The sequence below is a fragment of the Mustela erminea genome, chromosome X (assembly GCF_009829155.1).
Source record: "Mustela erminea isolate mMusErm1 chromosome X, mMusErm1.Pri, whole genome shotgun sequence".
Taxonomy (NCBI): Eukaryota; Metazoa; Chordata; class Mammalia; order Carnivora; family Mustelidae; genus Mustela; species Mustela erminea.
The window spans coordinates 4,351,692-4,373,187 of record NC_045635.1 but is presented as its reverse complement, the minus strand read 5'-3'; the positions used below and the strand labels follow the sequence as shown (position 1 = coordinate 4,373,187).

Below are 21,496 nucleotides of genomic sequence, written 5' to 3'. Positions count from 1 at the left end.
GACGTCAGTACTTTTTACCGGCCGTGCACTCTGCATAGAAGGAGGGACCCACACATCACTGCTCTTTGGATCTTGGCAGAAATCCCGAGCAGAGTTCAGTAGAATCTGAGATCTATAAAGCGGTTTCTAATGTGTGAGGTGTCTTCTTTTAAAAAGGATCTTGGTTCTTCATTCTTGATTATTCTGGTAGTCCCGTCCCCCGAAAAACAAGATCTACAAGGGTAATTTTAAGTGGTCGGTTGCCTTTGCTTTTGGCAGAAGGAAATACCAAAGACATGAAGATCTATAATGCTGTGCTGTGGATGGAATTGGGGGATGGAATCCCAAAATGCATATGTTGAAACCCTCCCCCCAGGACCTCTGAGTGGGGCTGTGTTTGGGAGCGGGGTTTTAAAGAGGTGATGAAGGTAAAATGAGGTTACTGGCATGGGCCCTGGCCGCATAGCACTGCTGTCCTTGTAAGAAGAGGAGAGGAGGGCACAGACAGGCACAGAGGGACGGACCCGTGAGGACACAGGGAGAACGTGGCGTCTCCTCGGCTTCAAGAGGAGCCCATCTCAGCCCAGCCTGTGTCTCCGACTCCCACCCTCCAGGACCGGGAGGGAGGCACGTGCGCTGTTGAAGCCGCCTAGTCTGTGTTCCTTTGTGGTGACAGGCCTAGCAGTGCGCCCAGGAGCGTAGACTGGGTGATACCGTGAGAGGATCCAGCAGTCTGGACTGCCCTTTTGGAGACTTGGTGGACAGACTGTGCCAGGGCTGTGCACGGCACATGCTCAGGGCTGCTCGGCGAGGCCCGCACCCACGGGAGTACCGTGGGCATCCGTCCTATCTTCCTTTGTCATCTTTCCATAATGGAGTTTTCCGATTCCGCCACCCCCACCCACACGTGAGAAGAAGGGACAGGAAGGAAGCCTGAGCAGCCAAAGGAGTGTGCCTGTGGCGGGCGGCCCTTTGTGTCTTTAGAGGAGGAGCTGTTCAGCCCTGATTTCATCTCAGCACAATCACTTGATACCCCAGTGCTGTAGCTCGCCCTCCGTGAAGCCTGTTTCTGGCATCGTCTCCGTAGGAATGCTCCCTCTGGTGTCCTCGTCCAGCACGCCTCTGAAGGGGAGTCCATCGTACAATAGTCACGGCAGAAACCGGCGTAGCAGGAGATGCCACCGAGAGCTAGGTAATGGAAGCGGTTCCTGGCGTTGGGAGAAGAACGTCTTCACACTTTGCAGGGTGTGGAGGGCAGCTGCTGCTTGTCATTTATTCAAAACCCATAAGAACATATACATTCACTGCGGATTCACCACGAAGCTGTAATCCTGGGGCATTGGGAAGCTCCTTCTTCGCAGAGTTGATCCGTCTCGAGGATGAGAAACGCATGCCCATCTGGAACCTACCCTCATACCTTTGTCTCTTAGAATGCAAGAAGAACTTGAACTATTGACACTCGCTCAATGGAATGTCAGTGGGAGATGGGAAAAAGGAACCTGGTGATGAGTAAGGTTTATACATGTGTGATGATGATGTAGAGTAAGACAGACCGAGGCCACGGTGCTCTTGAACAGCCAGTGGACAGCCTCGGGGAAGCCGAAGCAGGGACTGCTGTGAACTGTCTTAGCTGCCATTGACCTTTGGTTGGGAAAGCCCATGCGAATGAAATTTAAGAAAGGTTTGTTGGCTGCCGTGTTTTTGATGTGCTCAAGAGTCATTGCAGTCATTTGATGTGCTCAAGGTGCCTGGGGGCCTCAGTCAGCTGAGCACCTCCGACTCCTGATTTCAGCTCAGGTCAGGAGCTCAGGTTGGTGAGGTCGAGGCTCCGTCCGGCTCTGCGCTCAGCTGGCCCTTGGAATCTGCTTGAAATAGCTCTCCCTCTCCTTCTGCCCCTCTGCCTGCTCATGTGCTCTCTTTCTTTCTCAAATAAATAAATCTTTTTAAAAAAAAAAAAGGCCACTGTACAGAAGTCCAGTTAGAAAAAAACACAAAAATAGATGGCCAAGAAAGTTTCCTACAGTGTTGGTTTCCTGTTGCAGGAGTCACCCCTTATCACGAACCAAGTGGTTTAACACAGTGTAAATGTACTGGGACGGTCTCAGAGGTTGGACATCCCCAGTCGGTCTCCCTGGGCTGACATCAAGGTCTCCACAGGGCCACATTCCTTTCTGGAGGTCTGGGGGGCGATCAGTTCCCTTGCCTTGTCCATTCACTCGGAGGCTGACCTTTCCTTGGCTCGCAGCCCCTTCCTGTTCTGCAGATCATCCGCACGCTGTGTCTCTGACCGTTCTTCATTAGCGGCGGCGCTTGTGGCCGGTCACTTCCCTCCACCTGCTACTTCCCTCTCACCCCTAGCTTTGCGGCGTCGTGTGTTCCTTTCCGCTTATCCCGCAGCATCTCCGACATTCCTGACCTTTCAGTACCCAGATGTGTTGTTTACTTTCCACGTATTTATGAATTCCCCCATTTTTTCCCCATTATTGACTTCTAATTTCCTCCCATTGTTCATTAGGGAACTACGTGGTGTGAATTCAAGCCTTTGTAGGTTTATGGGGCCTTGGCCTCACGTACCGCCTTTTCCTCCCCCTACGGCACAGAGCGTTTTCCTGGAGAAGGTGTGTGACATTAGTGTCGCAAGGAGCGTTCCATGGACGTCTGCCAAGTGCAGCTGGTTGGTGGTGTTTAAGTAGTTACTGTATCAAGTCTGCTCTCCTGGCTGCTGGCTACATTTTATCGAGTCCTGTCCCCTATCAGAAGCCTGAGATGCAAATCTCCAACTACATTGTTGAATGATCAGTTTCTCCAGCTTTTGGGTCAGTTTCTGTTTTGTGTCATTGGGGCTGTGTTGCTGAGCTCATGCATGTTTGTAATTGCTGCGTCTTCGGAATGCAGAATGACATCTCTGTAGAAGGTTTCTGTTGCATTTCTTTGTGTTGTTTCTAGCAAAGATACTTGTTTTGGGTCTGTCTTGTGTCGGCTCCTCTTCTGGTTGCTGTTTACATTGGATATCTTCTCCATCCTACAAACCTGCACCTTTCTATTGAAAGTGTACCTTACAGACGCCCTGTAAGTTGGCTCTTGTTGTTTTTCTTTCTTAAAGTCCGTTCTGGCAGTCTTTGCCTTTTATTAGGGATTTTAGCCATTTACATAAAACGCTGTTCTTCATAAAATACGATTTTGGTATGGAATGTTGTTTTCCCCGTGCCTTATTTCGTTGTTTTTCCTTTATTTTCCGTGACTGCCTCCTTGCATGCTAACGAGACATCTTCTAGCGAACCATTTCAATTCTCGTGCCGTTTCTTTTATTATGTGTGTGTTTGATTGTTGTGTAGTTCTTTTTCCTCCCTTTAGTTATTTTCTTCATGGTTGCTCTGGAGATTACCGCTAGTGGCTTAACATGCGGTCATCTGGTTTGCATCAGTGCCAACACAATTTAAAAGTATACAAAAGCCTTGCTGTGATTCGGCTTCGGTGCACACCATGCTTTGTGCGGATTGCATCCTCAGCGTTACATCTCCCTACCTTGTGTGCTCCTAGAGATGGATAACTGTTGCTGAATGCAGTTGTCTTTTACATCACATAAGAAACAATGATTGACAAACAAGAACACTTTTTTTGTTTTTGGTCCCCTGTGGGCAAAATCACCCCCCTTCTCCCCGTTCACCAACCATTGCTCTTAGGTATAGAAACACTGTTCCAGCATCCGTACGACACATAATTTACAAAGCCCGCCAGAGGGATTTTTGAGCTGGTCATTGGATAATGAACTGAGAAACAAACACTCACACATAAAAAGTATGGCACGTTTCAGTCTTTCCACACCGTGGATGACGATACTTTCCGAAACAAAAAGTAGATACGGATCGTTCTTGGGTTCCGTGGCACCCTCCGGTGAGAAGTTCTCCTGGTGTGCTCCGCTGTCTTCCGATTCCACAAACGATGCTGATGGGGATGTGTGGGCGTGCTTGTAACAAGGCTCTAGCAGCACAGTCGGTCCGATCTGGGGAGAAGCCTCGTAGGAGAAAGTGGCTGAGTGTCGGGGGCATTACATACCGTGCAGAGCCCGTCTTCTCTGACACGCCCTCCGTCGGCGTTCGTTTGCCAGCTGGCATCTGAGTGCCATTGTGCCAAGTGGGCAGCTTTTCCAAGTCATCTGGGGGAGACCAGAGCGACAGCCCCGGGTCCCTCTCCCTGACTCCCTGTGGTGGTGCTCAGGGATGGCCACTGGCTCCTGGCGGGAGCTGCAGCCCGTCAGTCCCCTGGCGGACCCCCCGTGTGGAAGCAGAGGCATATCCCACAGGACAGAGGCAGCCTCCTTCCGGGGAACAGGACAGCAAGCTGTCCTCAGTGTCTGTCCCGTCTGAGAGTCTGCCTTGAAAACTCCATGTGAGAAAGGCAGGAGATGGCGTGGCCCTCAGTGTCTGGCCCTACAGGGAGAGTCACGTGAAAACCCTTTGTTTCCACATGCGGACGGCTAAACGTCTGCTTTTCAAACCAGAGGGAATGGTGTGCCCGTACAGAGCGTGTGTCGATGTACTCCCATGCTTCTGGGCTCTTTCCCTCATCGTGGGTATCAGCTGGTTGTAAACACGCTTTATACAACTTAAACGGTTTGCTCTCCTTTGGACTTTGCCTGAAGATGGTGTAGCTCCCTTGTGTGTCCGACTCCTCGCCCAGGCTCTTTACCCCGGGGTGCCGTCCCCTGCCTGTGGAGGGGACCCGTGACACAGCACGCCAGAGAGGACGGCCTCCCTGTGGGACAGGCCCCACGGTTCCGGTGTGGCCTGCAGCCCCCACAGGCCCCAGTCCCTGCCACACATCCATCTCCCCCGTGGGGAGCCTCACCCTCCCATGCACAGAGCACGGGGTCGCCCCCAAGGAGCCACGGGGCCTCACTCTTCTCTGAAGTCATCCTGGCCAGCCCACCTTCCTCGTAATTAAATGCAAAAGAGAATCCCAACCGGCCTTTGGCCGGGATGGTGTGGGAGTGGATGGATGACTCTGTGAGCTCCGGGGGTATGTGCTCCCGTCCGGTGGTCTGTGCCTCGCGCCGGGGGAGGTGTGGGACTCAGGACCAGAGCTCGGGACACATGGGACGTGGCCTTCTAAAGACGCGACCCGGCGAGGGTCCCCTCTAAGGACACTCCTCTCCACGCACTTCACTTGTGCTTTCGTCATTCGGCGCCGACTTTAATTTTTACGTGCCTCCTCTCGGAGCCCGTCAGGGAAGGCGCCCTGGCTTTATTTCCAGCCTCACTTCACGGTAACGACTGTGCGTTGAGCATGTGCTCTGTTCCACACAGTTTCTACCAAGGTGTTTCGTCTTCCGACAACGTTAGGGGACAGGGAGCCTGCTCCCTCCCGCAGCGTTCGGGAAAACTGGGTTCTCCGTGGGTTTTCCCTCGAGCAAGGTGATGCTGCTGGGAAGTGGCAAAGCCGGCATGTGAATTCGTGTCTCTGGGCCCCGTGGTCCCTCCTCCCCCTCCTTGGGCCGACTTCCCGCATCTTCCGTGGTGCGTGCCCTGGCCCGAGTTGTGTGACCCCGTAACATCCCTGCTGAGAAAGACTGCGGACGGCGTGGTCGGTGATGACGTGGGCCCCTGCCCCATACCGCTGCCCTCCCCGCCCGCGCGTCACGGCAGGATGCGCTCACGTCCCTGGGCAAGCGTGCCCTCGTCTCCAGATGCCAGAGTGGTGTTGACAGAGCCTGCGCGGGGGCAGCCGCCGTCCGGAACCAGCGTCGCCCGTCTCCGCCTCGACGGGCGTCCGGCACCTGACACTCCCAACGCCCACCTCACAGTTGCCCAACACAGACAGACGTGTTCCTGGTGGCTTGCAACGGACACTTGGTCTTCTGTTTCCCAAGCGACAACAAGGGAGGACGGAACCGCTCCTCCTCTGAGCTTCTCAGTCACGGGTGCCGGCGTTTCTCCCACCGGCTGCAGGGGCTGAGGGTCCCCGCCAGCCTCCGATGTGCGCGATGAAGAACAGGCTCCCTGTAGGGGGAGCAGAGATCGGTGTCCCTGTAGGACTCTGCAAGCTCATGGAACCCTCCACGCCCCCGTCTGGGGAGCGCTGCTCTGGGCTTAAGAGCAATCTCGGGGGAGAACTCTGCTGTGGGTGACTGCTCACTCGCTACCACACTCTGGCCACACGGTCCCTTCGTTCCTTAGCTGAGTCACGCCAGAGTCAGGGGGCACCGCAGCAAAGTGTCGCTGCTCCCAACTTCCAGATTAGTCTTTCCAACAATAGAAAATGAAACAGGGCCAACGTGAGACCTGGAGCCTGGGTTTGCCCATGGAGGACGTGTGGGGTTAAGGAGACAAACCTTTCCAGCTCATGGGAGAGCCCGGTGCCGGCACGCGTTGGCTGTGGTGGGAGAGGAGGTGTGTGCAGCACGGGACGCACGAGGGAGGAAGGCGGATAGGCACGTGACCCTTTCTGGGCCTCCCGCACGGTCCGTGTGCCGTGTCAGCATCAGGGTGCCCGTCTGAGAGCTGGCTGCGGCGTGCTCCTAGGGCATACCACAGGCGACGGTCACAGATTCCAGTGCCACTCAGCCTAGGCAAAGTGCCACCAGTCACCATCCCTCCCGTACTGATGATTCTGTGTCGTGTCACGGCCGGGAACTCTGATGACACGTAGCCCCGCGGTTCTCAGACTTGCGCAGGTGTCAGATGCTTCCGGAGGGCTTGTTAGGGCCCCCAGGGCTCCGGGCTCTCTGACTCGGTAGGTGCGGGTACATACGAGAGTCTGCCTTTCCCCTTGAGCTCCCAAGGAAAGCGGATGCTGCTAGGCTGCCCGGAGAAGCCCAGCGGGACGCCCCTGCCCGGAGCTGAGGCTGAGTCCGGGGGCCGCGTGTTGAAGGGACGGCGGGTGAGGTGGACATGGCAGTACGCTTCCGGGCCGGACAGCCCCCACGCCCGGGCAACGTCGCTGAAACTCAGTCTCCGTGTCTCGTTTTTATATATTGGATCCGTCCGTTCATGCGTTTCATTTTCTTGATTCTCCAGTGGCCTCAGCATGTGGGGATCCGTAACGTATCATTAAACATCGGAACGCAGTCTGCCCCGGTGACGTGAGTCTGAGCTGAGTTTGGGAGGTTTTTAACCAGAAAAACGCTGCGTTATCACCACCCAATCCCACAGTGATTTCCCTGAATTTACCCCTATTTTAGAAGATGCTTGTCTCTCACAGGGCAGTTTCGCTGAGCTCGGGAAACGCCTCCCTGTCTGCTCTTGGCCTCTCTGCCTGCGGCCTTCCCTTCTCCCCACCGTTGGCTGCTTCCACAGCCAGCCGATGCCAACAGCGTGCCTTCCCCACCGCGTGACGGCCTCTCTAGGGGCAGGAGGGGGAGCAGAGCGGCGCGCTAGGTGCTCAGGAAGCAGAAGGCACTGGAGGAGCGAGGCCCGCATGCCCGGAATGGATCATCTTACTTGTCTGTTTCTTACCCATTCTTAAGAAGGGAATGGGGTCATTCATCCGGTGGGTTCCGTGGGACGTGCTCTGTGTGATCATGGGAGTCGGTGGAAAGCTGCTTGCCTGCGTCCCGTGGCTCGCTGGGGACACCTGACCTGACAGGGGTCCTGGGACACCTGGGATTTCCCTAGGGAAAGCTCATCGTACCCCTGAAATCCCGGCAACACTGCTAAGTCTTTTGTCCTTGGGAACAAATGTCATGGTTTCTAAAAGACAACTGTCTTTTCTGGTGGACGGAGGACCGTGTTCATGGAAGCCGTTGTTTGTCCCCATGATCTCGTCCTGACTGTCGTGGGCTGACCCCGGGACAGTATTCGACAACAGCAGGACCACACTGTGATCCATATACCCATTTTGACATTGTACTGAAAACGGCGATGATATCCAATTGGTAAATATGGAAAATCTCTAGTAGGCAAAGTACAAACAATATTCCTTGATTTTCTTGACTCTTTGGACTATTACGCTTGTTTTCATCTGTATAGACTTAGTCACAAATGTAGTTAGAGTTTGTAGTTTTAAGTATAACTCAACAGAATTTTGCTCTCAATGTCTGCTGTACTCGAGAGAGATCTTAATTCATCCGTCCCGTCCTGTGACGGCCATACCCTGGTGGCTGCTCTGAAAACCACGAGAAGGGCAGGGTTTGACGTGTTGGGTTGTTTTTGCTTTCGGTTGTCTGTGGTCCTAGAGGGCTCAGTTTCCTGTAAAACTGCCCATGTTTGGAGACCCTAACCATACATTTGGATGCAGTCGGTGAATGTCTTCTTGCACAGAAACGACCTTTCATGAAGGAAGGTCAAGTCCCAGGAAACTGGAATTGCGCTAGCCTTCCAGGGAAGGTTAACGTGCACAGTGGGGTCATTTATCGTGATTCCACTTGTACACTCAAGGCGAGAACGTTCCCACAACTCTTCAAGCTCCATGGCCCTCCGCAGCCCTCTGTCTCTTCAGCCCATGCCAAGGTAGCTGCTGGTTGGCTTCTCCCACTGTAGATGAGTTGGCACTTCTGAGACCTAACGTCTTTGCTTGCCCGTAATTGACTGACACTCATGCGTGTTACCGCGTGTTCCAATAGGTTGTTTTCTCCTTTTTACTGCTGATGCTTGTTTGGTCGGTGTTCGAGAGGCTGCCGGGCCATGTACCCAAGTGGTTCTTCTGCTGGGTTGTGTATTAGCTTCTTACCGGACCTGTCACAAATGATCACAGATGGCTTCATGGCTCGTGGCTGAACACAGCAGATTTATTATCATACCGTTCTGGAGGCCAGAGGGACATCAGTCTTGTTGGGTTAGAATGAAGGTGCTGGCAGGGCTGAGTTCCTCCTAGACGGTCTGGAGGAGACTCTGTTTTCTTGCCTTTCCGGCTCCGAGAGGCCGCCCGCATTCCTTGCCTTGTGGTCCTCCGTCCCTGCCAGCCCCTGCTTCTGTGCCCGGCCCTCCTCTGACTCTGACCCACCTGCTTTCGTCTGTAAAGACCCTTGATGAGGACGTTGCACCTGCTGCATAATTGAGGACCACCCCCCATCTCCACACACTTAACCTGATCACGTGCAACTTCCCTTTTGCTTTGTACGGTAGAACAGTCCAAGGTTCTGGGGATTGGGTTGTAGACGTTGGGGGTGCTGTTTTTCTGTCAATGGCAGCTTGTTTTTGTCTCGTCCTTGAGTTGTAACGTTAGGTTCTTAATATACTCTAGATGCAAGTGCTGTGCGTGAAAGTGTGTGTGTGTGTGTGTGTGTGTGTGTGTGTGTGTTGTAAGGATTTTTATTCTACCTATGACTTGCCTTTTGTTTTCTTACTGGTGTCTTTTAATTTTGGTGAAAGCCCCTTTTTACGTGTGTTCTCCTACGACTCCTGATTTTGTGGTCTGTGTATGAAAACGTCATATAACCCAAGATTCCCAAGATGCCGTGTTTTCTTCTACACATTTTTTTAAAAGATTTTATTTATTTATTTGACAGACAGAGATCACAAGTAGGCAGAGAGGCAGGCAGAGAGAGAGGAGGAAGCAGGCTCCCTGCTGAGCAGAGAGCCCGATGCGGGACTCGATCCCAGGACCCAGGGATCATGACCTGAGCCGAAGGCAGAGGCTTAACCCACTGAGCCACCCAGGCGCCCCTCTTCTACAAGTTTTGGAGTTTGGGTTTGATATTTACATCTGTGATCCCAACAACCATTGCACAGTTATGTTTCTGGACATGCATGTGTGATGCAGCCACATTTTTGGAACCAGCTCATGTTTTTAGATGACTGGCAAGGGCGCCTAGGTGGCTTAGTGGGTTAAGGGTCCAACTCTTGGTTTCAGCTCAGCTTGTGGTCTCGGGTCGTGAAATTGAGCCCCACGTCGGGGTACGTGTCCAGCAGGAAGCCTACGCCTCTCCCTTTGCCTCTCCATCTGTTCGCATTGTCTCTAAAATAAATTGATCTTTTTTCTTTTCTAATGAGTTTTAGAAGTTGAGTACGGATTACCAGAAAAAAATAAAAGTCCTTAGACCAATACCGATACCTACTGAGTGGAGTAATTGATAATGCCAGAGAGGCATGCCACATGCCAACCACGGGTTTTACTTTACAAAGGTTGACTCGCGTTATTATTATTACTGCTCCTTCTTTTCAGCCATCGCCTTTATTAGTACTCCTTTACAGTTCAAAACTGATAGCACCATGGGAGTGGAAACATCAAATACTTACATACTTCTCTGTGAGCCTGCTAGAGCACGCAAGCTTCCCGTTTGAAGCAGATACTACCGTGGTTCATAATTCCCTGCTTGTTCATTGTGCATTTCCGTTGTTACATCCCCGCACACGAGGAAGCAGTACCTTTTACGTGCAGGCTCCCTTGAAAGGTGACGCAGCTGGCACAGAGTCCACGCGTGCGTCTCTCTCGTCCGTGTGTAGGAAGTTCATCACGGAGAGTCGGTGGCCGTGGGAGAAAGCCCCCGAGTGCCCCAGCAGGTACGCACGTGCTGTGTTGGCCGGGGAACCCGTGACGGTCCTTCCCGAGTGCCCCAGCAGGTACGCACGTGCTGTGTTGGCCGGGGAACCCGTGACGGTCTTTCCCAAGTGCCCCAGCAGGTACGCACGTGCTGTGTTGGCCGGGGAACCCATGACGGTCCTTCCCGAGTGCCCCAGCAGGTACACACGTGCTGTGTTGGCCGGGGAACCCATGACGGTCCTTCTCGAGTGCCCCAGCAGGTACGCACGTGCTGTGTTGGCCGAGGAACCCATGACGGTCCGTCCCTTCCTCGCACGCACTCACCGTCTTATTTCTCCTGCCCGTACCGCGAGGAGGTGTGTGTCCCAACGCACCCTCCCTCCGTGCCGGACTCCTGCGTGCGCGTCCACCGGGACCTTTCTGGGCGCTTGCAGGTTGGGGTTCGCCGACGGTGGCGACATTTCCGTAGGTCTTGAGAAATCCTCGCATTGATGTATCGACGTTTTGTCAGTCGTTCTTTCTACAAAGTGTGTCAGACCTTTGTAGGTGTTTGGTCCTTTGTTTACTTTTCCGGACAAACAGGAGGGAGCCGTTTGGTTCCGACATGGCAGATTTATGTCACTTGCAGCAACACCCATTTCAGCCTCAATTATCAGGTTGTTCTCAGGGCCTGTCACACAATAGGTAGCCAAGAAGTATCCGAATGATCGTCTCTCAGGCATGTGCCGTGGCTGTGTCCCCAAGATTGATGGCTGGTGGTTAAGCTTGCTCATCCAGGCTTCTGCTCCGTGATGCGTGATGCTTCCACGACACGTGGTGTTACTGATTTATAAATATTTCTTCCATGGGGACCTCTGTGCTCTGTCGTTTCAAACTTGGTCTGAACTTTTTGAGTTTTGGGGGGGGGATCAATTTTATGGTGGATTGGGTTCTAGTTTATACCATAGTAGGTTTTTCTTTCTTTTTCTCAGTATCCTAACCATAAAAAATACGTGTTGAGCACGGGAGAGCCGTGAGGTCTTTGGATCCCTAATAATTAAGCGAAATGAGCAGGCATTACAATGAAATATCCAGGAAGCTTAATTTTTTGTAGTGGCTCCCAGCGCCTGCTTCTTTTTAACGGAAGGAAGTCTAGATAAAGATCGGCTGGAATCCTGTACGAGCACGGTTTCTGCTGATTCTTGGAAAGCTTTTTGGTCGTTGGTGTTGGCTGGGAAGACGGTGGACCTGCTTTCCCTGTGACATCGTTATCTCTGATTTTCGTTTGGACGCAGCTTCCCTCTGCGAAGGCTCTGAAGCGTGTCCCACAGACCAGTCATCTTAGGACAGAATCCTCGTGATCCGTAGCAGGATGAGGGAAAATAGGCAGACGGGGTTCGCCGGCAGGCCTGGGGCACGCGCAGACGGTCCGACGCAGATGCGGCTGTGTCCGTGCCCACAGCGGTGCACAGACTCTTTAAACCCCGGCCGGGACTCCTGGCTGCGGCAGGGCCTCCTCCTAAACAGCTCCTCATCCCCACGCAGGGGCTTTTTGGTGTGCCGGTGGCATGGGGGCTCCTCCCTCCTGAGTGGCCGAGAGCACGGCAGGGCTCAGACGATGCAGGCAAACGGGTTCCTGGGTGAAGAGGGAGGCGTACCGGGGTGGGGGGGTGAATGACGCCAGGCGGCACCTGGGATCCCACCGCAGGCCTGGGGATATGATCAGGGTTTGCTCAGGGACCGCTGGGTGGCCAGGCAGACGTGGGAGCCGGCTGGCCGCATCCACAAAGGGCCTGTGGTCCCTGATTTTTGACCGGCTCAGTGACGGTTTCCTTTCATGGCACCTGAAGGTCTGGGGCGAGCAGCACACTCTGTGCCCCTTCACGGCTCAGCAGGTGGCGTTCCGTGGTGAGATGGAGACCCCTGCCCTCTGGGGTTGTATGCTGCTGCCTCCCCATGTTGGGTCGTGGTCCAGAAGCGGGGGACAGCAACCTTTGGGAAGCAGAGCAAGAAAGCAGTATCAGGCAGCTCGCTGCTGCCCTACACACAAGGGCCTCCTTGTGCGCACCATGCCTGGGACCCAAGTGACGGCCCAGCCTTGACCTTCAGCCCCACACCCACCCCGGACGCCGGAGCAGAACCTCCGCAGCAGGCTCGCCTCACCGCCTGCTCAGTCCTCTGTGACTACGGCTTTCCGTGCAGGAACACCCCGTACCCTCGGGTATGCCCCCCAGAGCGTCCCATAGCAGGCCCCGCTTCCAGACGCACCCCTCCTGCTCCCCCAGGCCGCTCCTGTAGCCGCGGTCGGGTCACCACAGCCTTCGCTCCACCGGGCTCCTTCCGCCGGCGCGCAATCAGAGCTCCTGCAGGGTCTCATCCGAGGGCCATCCGAGGGCCCCTCGCGGACTTCCACACTTGCTCTCGTAATTTAGGACTGGAAACTCGGGCAGTGCATCATTTGTTCCCTTGCTAAGCCCCTACCAGAGCATTTTCATGCTCCCTCTGCCCTTTGCAGCTGTCCTGTAGAAGCTTCCTACCACTCCCGGGCTGAGCGCCGCTCCTAGCAGACATGCTCCTCCCGTCTGTTCGAGGACATGGCTTGCCTTGGTCTTGGAGTGTCACAGCGGCCAGACAGGCCGATCGACAGAGGGAGGCCGGCCTGCGCCTCTGGGCTGCGGGCTGTGTGCCGGGAGCGGCAGGAGCAGCACTTAGCTCTTGGTGCCAGCAGTGACCTTACAAAACAGCTTTTGCCTTTAGGGTTCTAGGGATTATTAAGCAAGCTTGGCTGCCTTAAGAAGTAAAGAACAGCCCCAGGCAGTGGAGATATCAGAGGGCCCTGCTGCTGTCTCCCGTGAGTAGTCACTGGCGTTCCAGGCCCATGACCTTCAGAGCTCCGGCGTTCACAGAGCTGTGTGACCCGTGTTCACAGAGCTGTGTGACCGGCCCGCAGTCCAGTTTTGGAAAAGGACTCCCAGTTTGCATTGATGCCTTTCCTACGGCTGCGAGTGTGTTCACTGGGGGAGTCCAATCCCCGCCTAGAGTGTGCAGGTGGCGCACGGGAGAGCTTGAGTAGCTGTCCTCACATCAGGGCTGCCAGTGACCAGCTCTGACGTTGGGTTCGCTGGTCCCAGGGCCACACGGTGTCTTCTTGATTTCCCATTAAGAGAGAAAGGAGCCATTGAACTCATTCTTTCGATGCGGTATGTCCCAGGAAGCCATCTGTCCTCTATTCTTGACAGGAAAGTGTGGCAAGTTAGGTGCTGCTCCAGAGGCCGCACGCCCTTGCCGTGGGTAACCGTGCTGTGCAGAACAGAACCCTGGCCGGCTCTTCTCCTCTCCGGGGGCGCCCACGCCACTGCGCTTAACCGACAGCTCCAGGAATTGAAGTCCTTTGCTGGCGTTAACTTCAGAAAGGATGGGGCACATTCCGCATTTCTTACTTTAAAGACTTTGTCTTCCGAGGAAAATGTGTTAACGTAGATCTCCTTTTGGGGGCCAAAGAAGGAAGCAGATGTCAACATGGGGAGGAACGTTATAGGTGTTTTTCCCCCTTACTTTCTACTCCATTCTGTGTATGTCATCGTTGAAAAGAAGCTCTTCTTAGCATGGATCCCTTTTTAAAATCACTGACTTTACAAAGCTTGGGGCTTCAGTAAGCCTGTTCTGTTAGCTAACTGGTTTTCAACTTTAGCACACACCCACAGCCCTGGGGGTACTTGATGAAAGGCACACGGCAGGGCCCCACCCCAAATTCAGAGTCTGCAGATCTGAGGTGGGACCAGGAATGCGCATTCCTGATGCTGCTTCCCTGGGGACTACACTTTGGGCATCAGTGCAGAGAATCAGAAACTAGTAGAACAGTATCTTTGGGGAGCTGATTCTGTTCCCTGAAAATACTGTACCCTGGTCAGTAAATAAACGTCAGTTCAGGGACATCTGCGGGGCTCGGTCTGATAGGCGTCTGCCTCTGGCTCAGGTCATGATCTCTGCAGTCCTGGGACCCTTGGTCAGCGGGGAGCCTGCGTCTCCCTCTTCTTCTGCCCTTGCTCCTGCTCTCTGTCTGAAAAATAGATGAAATCTTAAAAAAAAAAAAGAAAAAGAAAAGACCTATCTGTTCAGCAGTTACCCATCACCTACTACATGGTCTCGAAACAGCTGAGAAAAAGGACACCCCCTCATTGATCAAACGGTATTCTAGGCGGGGAGCTGTTTCACGGTTAAAGAGGCCGTGTTCACCCTGTTCGAAAACCCTGCTACGCTTGCGAGTGAGAGAAAGCCGTCATTCAGCCCCGTCTTCGCATCTGCCCCGTTGGGACCATTCGATTTTCACTGCACATGTGTTCTTCTGTGTGAAAACGTCTCTTCTGTGACCGAATCTGTCTGTCCCACCAAACACCGGCTTTTGGGACCCCCACCCCCCCTTTTGTCATTGGGAAAAATAAAAGCACGACTGTTTTGGAGAGAATATCTTTCCGGACGGAAGCATTCCATTCCTTTGTCGTGCTTTGCAAGGAGCCAGTTGTGTTTAGATTTTCCTGTTATCAACTTTAAAATGTGTTATAATGCATTTTCTGTGTGATGTGTGGACTCTTGGTGGGGCAGGGTCTGGGGCAGGGCCCAGGCGAAACCCATAGCTATACCTACGGAGAACTGCGTCAGGAATCGCACTCGGGGAACAGGAAACCCTCCTCCTGCCAGCCCAGGTCCGATTTTGCACTAAATGAAGACGTGTCTGTTTGCAGGAGTTAATGGGTTGAGGAACCGGAAATGAGAGATCCCGGTCATGTGCCAGGCCGGACCGTTCGTTACCATGCGTTCATGAAGCTAGTTCCATGTGCCCCAAAAGTGAAGACATTGCCACGACTTAGTGGATTGGTATTTTGTTTTTTTAAGGAAACGGTCTCAGGAGGGCCGGTGATTGTCAGAATAGGTCTTTGCCCTTTTTGGAGCACTGCTGTGTGGCGAGAAAGCAGGTCTTGTGGTCTCCGAACTCAGGGAGGCTCATGGGTTACAAGCTTTCTGCACCTCAGGTGCAAGGCAGGCGTCCCCACAGCCAGCGTTCCCCACAATGATGCTGGAGTTTCCCGTGGCCAGACGCTGTGCTCAGAGCTCGGCCTAAGTCTAGGCTGTATCGAGGACACGGCCACTCAAGTGTGTTGTGGCCCCATTACTGTCCCCGTTCTGCAGACCCGTAACCCAGGGCCCAGCTGGGCTGAGCACCTGCTGGCAGATTTCAGTGACTTCTCAGCTGCAGGGCAGAGTCACGGACCCGGGCAGCGGGCGTCAGACTGTCTCGTCACAGTCGGCCTTACAGACCAAGAGCAGCTTGGCACCCCTGCTCCCAGGGCAGAAACCCCAAGTTATGAAGCTTAAAAACCTTAACCAGGACTGTCCGCTAAGCAGTGCTTGAGCTGGGAGTTGACCGTTCAGCTTTCATATTACTGACGTCCACACTTTCTCCCCAGACCTCAGTGCATTCAGGTCTCCTCTGGGAGCAAAATGCGGATGAGCAGAGAAATCGGGTCTTTTCTCTCAATTTCTCTTCTTTTCTTGAGATAGAGGGCACACGCAGGGGGAGCAGCAGGCAGAAGGAGACGGAGAAGCAGGCTTCCTGCTCAGCAGGGAGCCAGATGTGGGTCTCGAGGTCATGACTTGAGCGGAAGGCAGATGCTGAGCAGACTGAGCCACCCAGGTGCCTCGAGAAATCAGGTCTTATCAAACGTGCTCGTCAGCGACGATGAAGCATGTCTGGCTGTGAAGCCGTGTGACTGCTTGTTTTTACAGTGGAATTAGGCACCTGCTTGTACGGTCCAGCTTCCTGCAAGGGAGACGGGAAACACCCTCCCCCGCTCTGTCCTCATGGGGTGAGACGCAGGCTGGCTCTGGGAGCCAGGGATGGGCTCAGCCAGTGTGTCGGTACGTTCGCAATGAGAAGGAGATAGTACCTTTCTAGAACCTCCGCCTCAGAGACCACAGTGCAGGCTGTCCAGGTCACCGTGCATAGGCAGCCGTTGTCCAGGTACAGGACGGGGTTACCCTTTGGCATTGGTTCAGTGACTTTAAACCTCAGTGTCTTGTTTCCCCACCCGGGAGGGCAGCATGCTGCCCACGACGACACCTGGCTTGTGGCCACCCCGGCCAGCTTGCCAGGGTCCCGTCTCCCGTCGGGCGCCCTCCTGTGCCCGCTTATGTGATCAGCGCACCTGCGGCGGCCCCCCAGTGCTGCATGGTCTCCGTCTTCCGGCCCAGAGGGAGGCTGGCATTTGAGAGGAACGTTCTTCGAACACACCTGAGGACGGCGGCAGTTTCGTCGCTGTAACATGCTATGATGATGTTCTGCTCCACAGTAACGCTCAACAGTAACGAGTTGTAAAGCTTGGCAGTCGTTCCTTCGCTTCTGAACGGGGGGATCCTGTGCCCCCCATGAAAAGTAGGTCTTTGGAACAGTTTCCTCTCCAACCGTGGTCCCTTGAGGATGTGAGGGTGCCGTCACACGCTGGCAGACACATCCTTGGTTCCAAGGAGTGGAATGACTCGTTCACTTCCTCGCTTACGCACCGAGGGTCTAGGGGGACTTGACCGACATTGTGAAGAAACGCCGTCTGCACTGTCCCCTGCACATTGATAATCCCACCGCCCCGTGTCTTTTAAATTAAAACCTTTGACACGAGGCTTTAAATAAACACTGTTTAAATAATTTGATTTTATTTTAGTTTTTAAGATTTTATTTATTCATTTATTTGACAGAGATATCACAAGTAGGCAGAGAGACAGGCAGGGAGAGAGGAGGAAGCAGGCTCCCCGCTGAGCAGAGAGCCCGATGTGGGGCTCGATCCCAGGACCCTGGGATCACGACCTGAGCCGAAGGCAGAGGCTTAACCCACTGAGCCACCCAGGCGCCCCTGTTGAAAGCATTTTAAAGGCCATCGCCGCGTTTCTGTCTTGGGATTAGTATTTCTGTCGCACCCTTTCTTCTCTTCCGTTCACTTGTGTTAGCAGGAGTCCCCGACGGCTACGTCCATCTTCTGCCTGGCCTCGGCTGCCTCTCCCCGCACGCTAGACTTTGCTTTTAAGGCCCCACAGTCGTTTCTTTGTCATTCGGTGCCTGGAGTTTTCTTCTGCCGCGGACCTGTCTCAAGTCCTAGAGGAGGATGTGCGAGGGAAGAAGGTAAAAAGACCCAGCATCGGTGCGTGTCTGTCCTCTTACCCGCTCCTCCGACCCCCTCACGGGGGCGCACTGAAAAGGAGTGTTTGTCCTCGGAGCCCGTTGGCCCCAGAAAGCTGGGGAAGGCCTTTCTGCGGTTAATGACGGGGACAAGCCAGCCTTCCCTCCGTTGTCTGCCTTCTTCAGAAACAGTGCGTGCAGGGGCAGCGTGCGTTCCGGAAAACCCCAGTCACTCCGGCGTCTGTCCCAGCTGCTGCTTGGTCTGCAGACGACCCCGGGAGACTTTTCCTGAAGCCTCACCACGTTCTGTGCCTGCTAAACCAAACCAGACCCGAACAGGCTTTCCCCCGTGCAGAGGTGACGTGTGAGCCGTCCCGAATGCCTGAGAGGCGGGGCGGCAGAGACATGTGTGTTGGGCGCCCCACCACAGGGCGGAGGGTCCGGGGTGGTCCAGGGGACCGAGGCCGCATTAAGGTAGAATGCATTCAGGGGGCGATGGCAGGAAGAACAGGGTCAGCCACCATGGGAAGCAGGTGTGGGGGCCGGAGGGGAGGCAGCCCACCCTGAACACTGAAAGAAGAGTGGGGTCCCACGGAGCCGCTGGTGCTGACCCCGAGAGCCCCCGGGGGAGGCGTCCAGAGTGCCTGCCAAGCCCCAGTCTAACCTGGAAGAACCAGAGATCCCCTAGCAGGTGCAGCAACTCCAGGGACAGGGACCTGTGAACGGTGACTTCTGTCAAGCCAGCAGCGGACACGTGGCAGGTGTGCTGTCCTGTGGAGGCGTCCGTGGACCCCCTGTGGGGGAGATGCACACGGACACTTCGGTGACACCGCTGCAGCTGTGGCTCATGGGCACAGTCCACGCCTCCTGCCATCCACGGGCCCTGGGTTGCTGCCCCGTGTGCCGGGTGGCCGCCGGACGGGGCGTCAGGGAGGAGCAGAGGTCTGCGGGTGACAGCAGCCGGGCGCGGGTTACAGCGTGCCGACTTCAGGCTGTCCCAGAGAGCATGCACGCCTGTGTGCACGCCCGAGCAGAAGAGGTGGTCTACTCTCCACGTGCAGTCGAGAACGGGCACCGTTCCGTTGCTTCCTGCCCCGCATCGGCCTTCCTGCAGAAATGACAGCAGCGCAATCCGTGTCCTGAACTCGTCGGAACCCGGACTCTGTGTGGTGACCCCGTCCGTCATCCCCAGGTCACCCCGAGTGTCTGTGGCTGCCACAGCCAACAGTGAGGCCAGGGCCCCGGGGACACCTCCTGACAGAGCCTTTCTGGATTCCAGGGCTCAGGGTCACCAGCACACACTCACCCCCTGTGGCTTCCCTGGTCTGGAGACGCTTGCCCTGTGGAGACATCGGTCGCTCCTCGGGCACCTTCCCTCCCACGTGGATTTTCAGTGAACAGACCTTTCTGCCGGGGTCCAGGATGGACGCAGGGAAGCCTGTCACAGCCACAGCGAGGGCGCACGAGCCCTCCCCGAGACGTGGATGCACGCCCTGCGAATGTCCCCGTGTTCGGTCCTTGACTGGGAGTACCGTAGCTCCTGGGGGTTGCCCTGCGAGCGTCCCTGCTGTGAACCTTCTTTCTGTACTAAATACTCGAGGACCTATCCCGGCTCACAGCGCTGGTCGTGGCTCCGGTCGCTGATAACGCCGTTTATGTGTTAAACATGTAGGGACCTCAGTGTAAACAGATGTAAATACGGTGGCGCATCTGATGTCCTGGGCTGCGTGGGAGCCGTGATGCTGCCAATTACTACCGAGCGTGCACTTGGACGCTCGTTAACCCGAAAAGACCCCGGGATGCGCCCTGAGGTGTCTGAAGCTTTACTGTCTCGAAAGACTCCAGCTGGGATCCTGTTCCCAGACTGGCCTTTCCTGGGGACACAGTACAGCCTTGTGAGATAATAGAAACCGTACATGTGTTGGTCTGGGCTCCCTTTTGCTGGCACAGAGCTCCCCAAACCCTCCAAAGGTCCCAAGTGATAATAGCATCACTGGGCACGTCCTTGCTGTAATGTTTGTCTTCGGACCCTGGTTCCCGAAACTGAGCTCCTGAAGCCCTTGTACTTTGTGAGCGACAGGCCCGTCTTGAGTGGTGCAGAGGCCCTCCCCTTTGGGCTTCTGCACCGGCCCAGCAAGGCGTGCTGGGAACCGTGGTGCTTCCTGTTTGTCTGCGTCCTCCGGACGGGGGTGCAGGGCTGCAGGTGGGGTGGGTCACGCCTCGTGCGTCCATGGTGAAGCCTTCATGGAAACCCCAAGAGTACGGGCGTCCCGAGAGCTTCCCCGCTGGCAGACTTGGGCGTGCAGGGGCTGGGAGGAGGGTGCACCGGAGAGACCATGGGACTCCGCGCCCTTCCCGGTGCCGCTCGCCCTCGGCCCATCTTTCCTGCGCACGCTCCCCTGCATGGTCGCACATACCCTGTGTCATACACCAGGAGACAGTGAGTCAGCGTTTTCTGACCGCTGGGAGCCACTCTAGGAACGCCGTGGGGCCCAAGACGGGGTCCTGGGATCTCCCACCTATGTCTCAGGAGACGGCCGGGGCTTGAAATTGGCATTGCCGGGGGCTTGGGGCAGTCCTGGGGGGCTGAGCGCCGGCTGTTTCCAGTCTGACCGATACACGCTACCCTGTTCCTTTCAGGCTTATGTCGTCGGGATCGTGCATTTCTGTGCATTACAAAACCGTGCCCACGGTCAGCCCAGTCAGCCTGTGTGCCGCACGTAGACCTGTCACCAAGGATTGACTGTGTCCCCCATCCCTGTGACTCACTTCCTCCGTGCACTGTGACCCCCAGGTCCCCTTCGCCTACCCCCCCCACACACACACTCCCCGCTCCCCTCCGGTGCCCAGCGCTGCGTTCTCCCTGTAGAAGACTCTGTTTACTCTCTTGGTTCCATCCTTGAGATTTCGCAAGGGAACAAAACCATGCAACCTCCTGCATCTCTCTGACTTTGCAGAACACCGTGGAGCTCTGTCCATGTTGTCCAAAAGGGCCAGATTTCCTTTCTTCTAAGCAGTGCTTTCTTCTGTGCACTGTCCTTATCGTCCGTCTATGCATGAACACGGGATGCTTCCATATCTTGGCTGCTGTACATAATGCTCCGTGAACATGGGGTGCACAGGCCCTTTTTCTTCCTAAGATTTTTATTTATTTGAGAGAGAGAGAGAGAGCACAAGCTGGGGGAGCAGGAGAGGGAGAGGGAGAAGCAGACTCCCCGCTGACCAAGGAGCCCGATTTGGAGCTCAGTCCCGGACTCTGGGATCACTATGAGAGCCAAAGACAGATAGATGCTTCCCCAACGGAGCCACCGGGGAGCCCGGTGCCTATAACGTGTGTGTTTGAATCAGCGTCGCTGTTTCCTGCAGGGAAATACCCAGAAGCAGCTGGACTGTGTCGTTGCTCTGTCCTGAACTTTGTGCTGTTGCGCAGAGCGTCTGCCCCCGTTGGCATTCTCAGCCCCCGTGCACGAAGGCTCCTTTTCCTCCCCATGCTCGCCGGCCCTGGTTCTGCTCGTGTTTTCGGTCGCAGCCCCTCTTGCTGGTGTGCGCTGACATCTCGTTACGGTTTGGGGCAGCCCTTCGGCCATGGGACCTGTGTCGGACGTGAGCTGGTTCGTCGGGGACCCGGCTGGTGCCCCGCACGTCTTGGTGTGGGAGACCCCCCGCCCGCAGCACACAGCGGGTGTGAGAAGGGCTGTCAGGGAGGTTCGGGGAGCACGTGGCACAGCAACGTGAGCCTGGACAGACACGCCCTGTGCTCACGACAGAGTGCCCGGCTCCCACGGCCTCACGCACACGCCCGCTGTGCTCACTGCTGGGGGACAGGGAGGTGTCCCCACCAGCGCACGGTGGCCCGCCCAACCCCGGGTGCTTCGTGCTCCCGGCCGCTTCAGTTGTAGTCGATGGCCTCACGGGATGGCCTTCAGCACGCCAGGTCCAGACACACCGAGTTGG

At 55.3% G+C, this 21,496-nt stretch overlaps 1 protein-coding gene across 2 annotated transcripts in view; it reads left to right on the top strand.

The window, feature by feature from the left end:
• The window catches only part of PUDP (pseudouridine 5'-phosphatase), a 78,567-nt gene that overhangs the window by 13,513 nt on the left and 43,558 nt on the right, over nt 1-21,496 (top strand). The gene's annotated exons all lie outside the window — the stretch shown is intronic.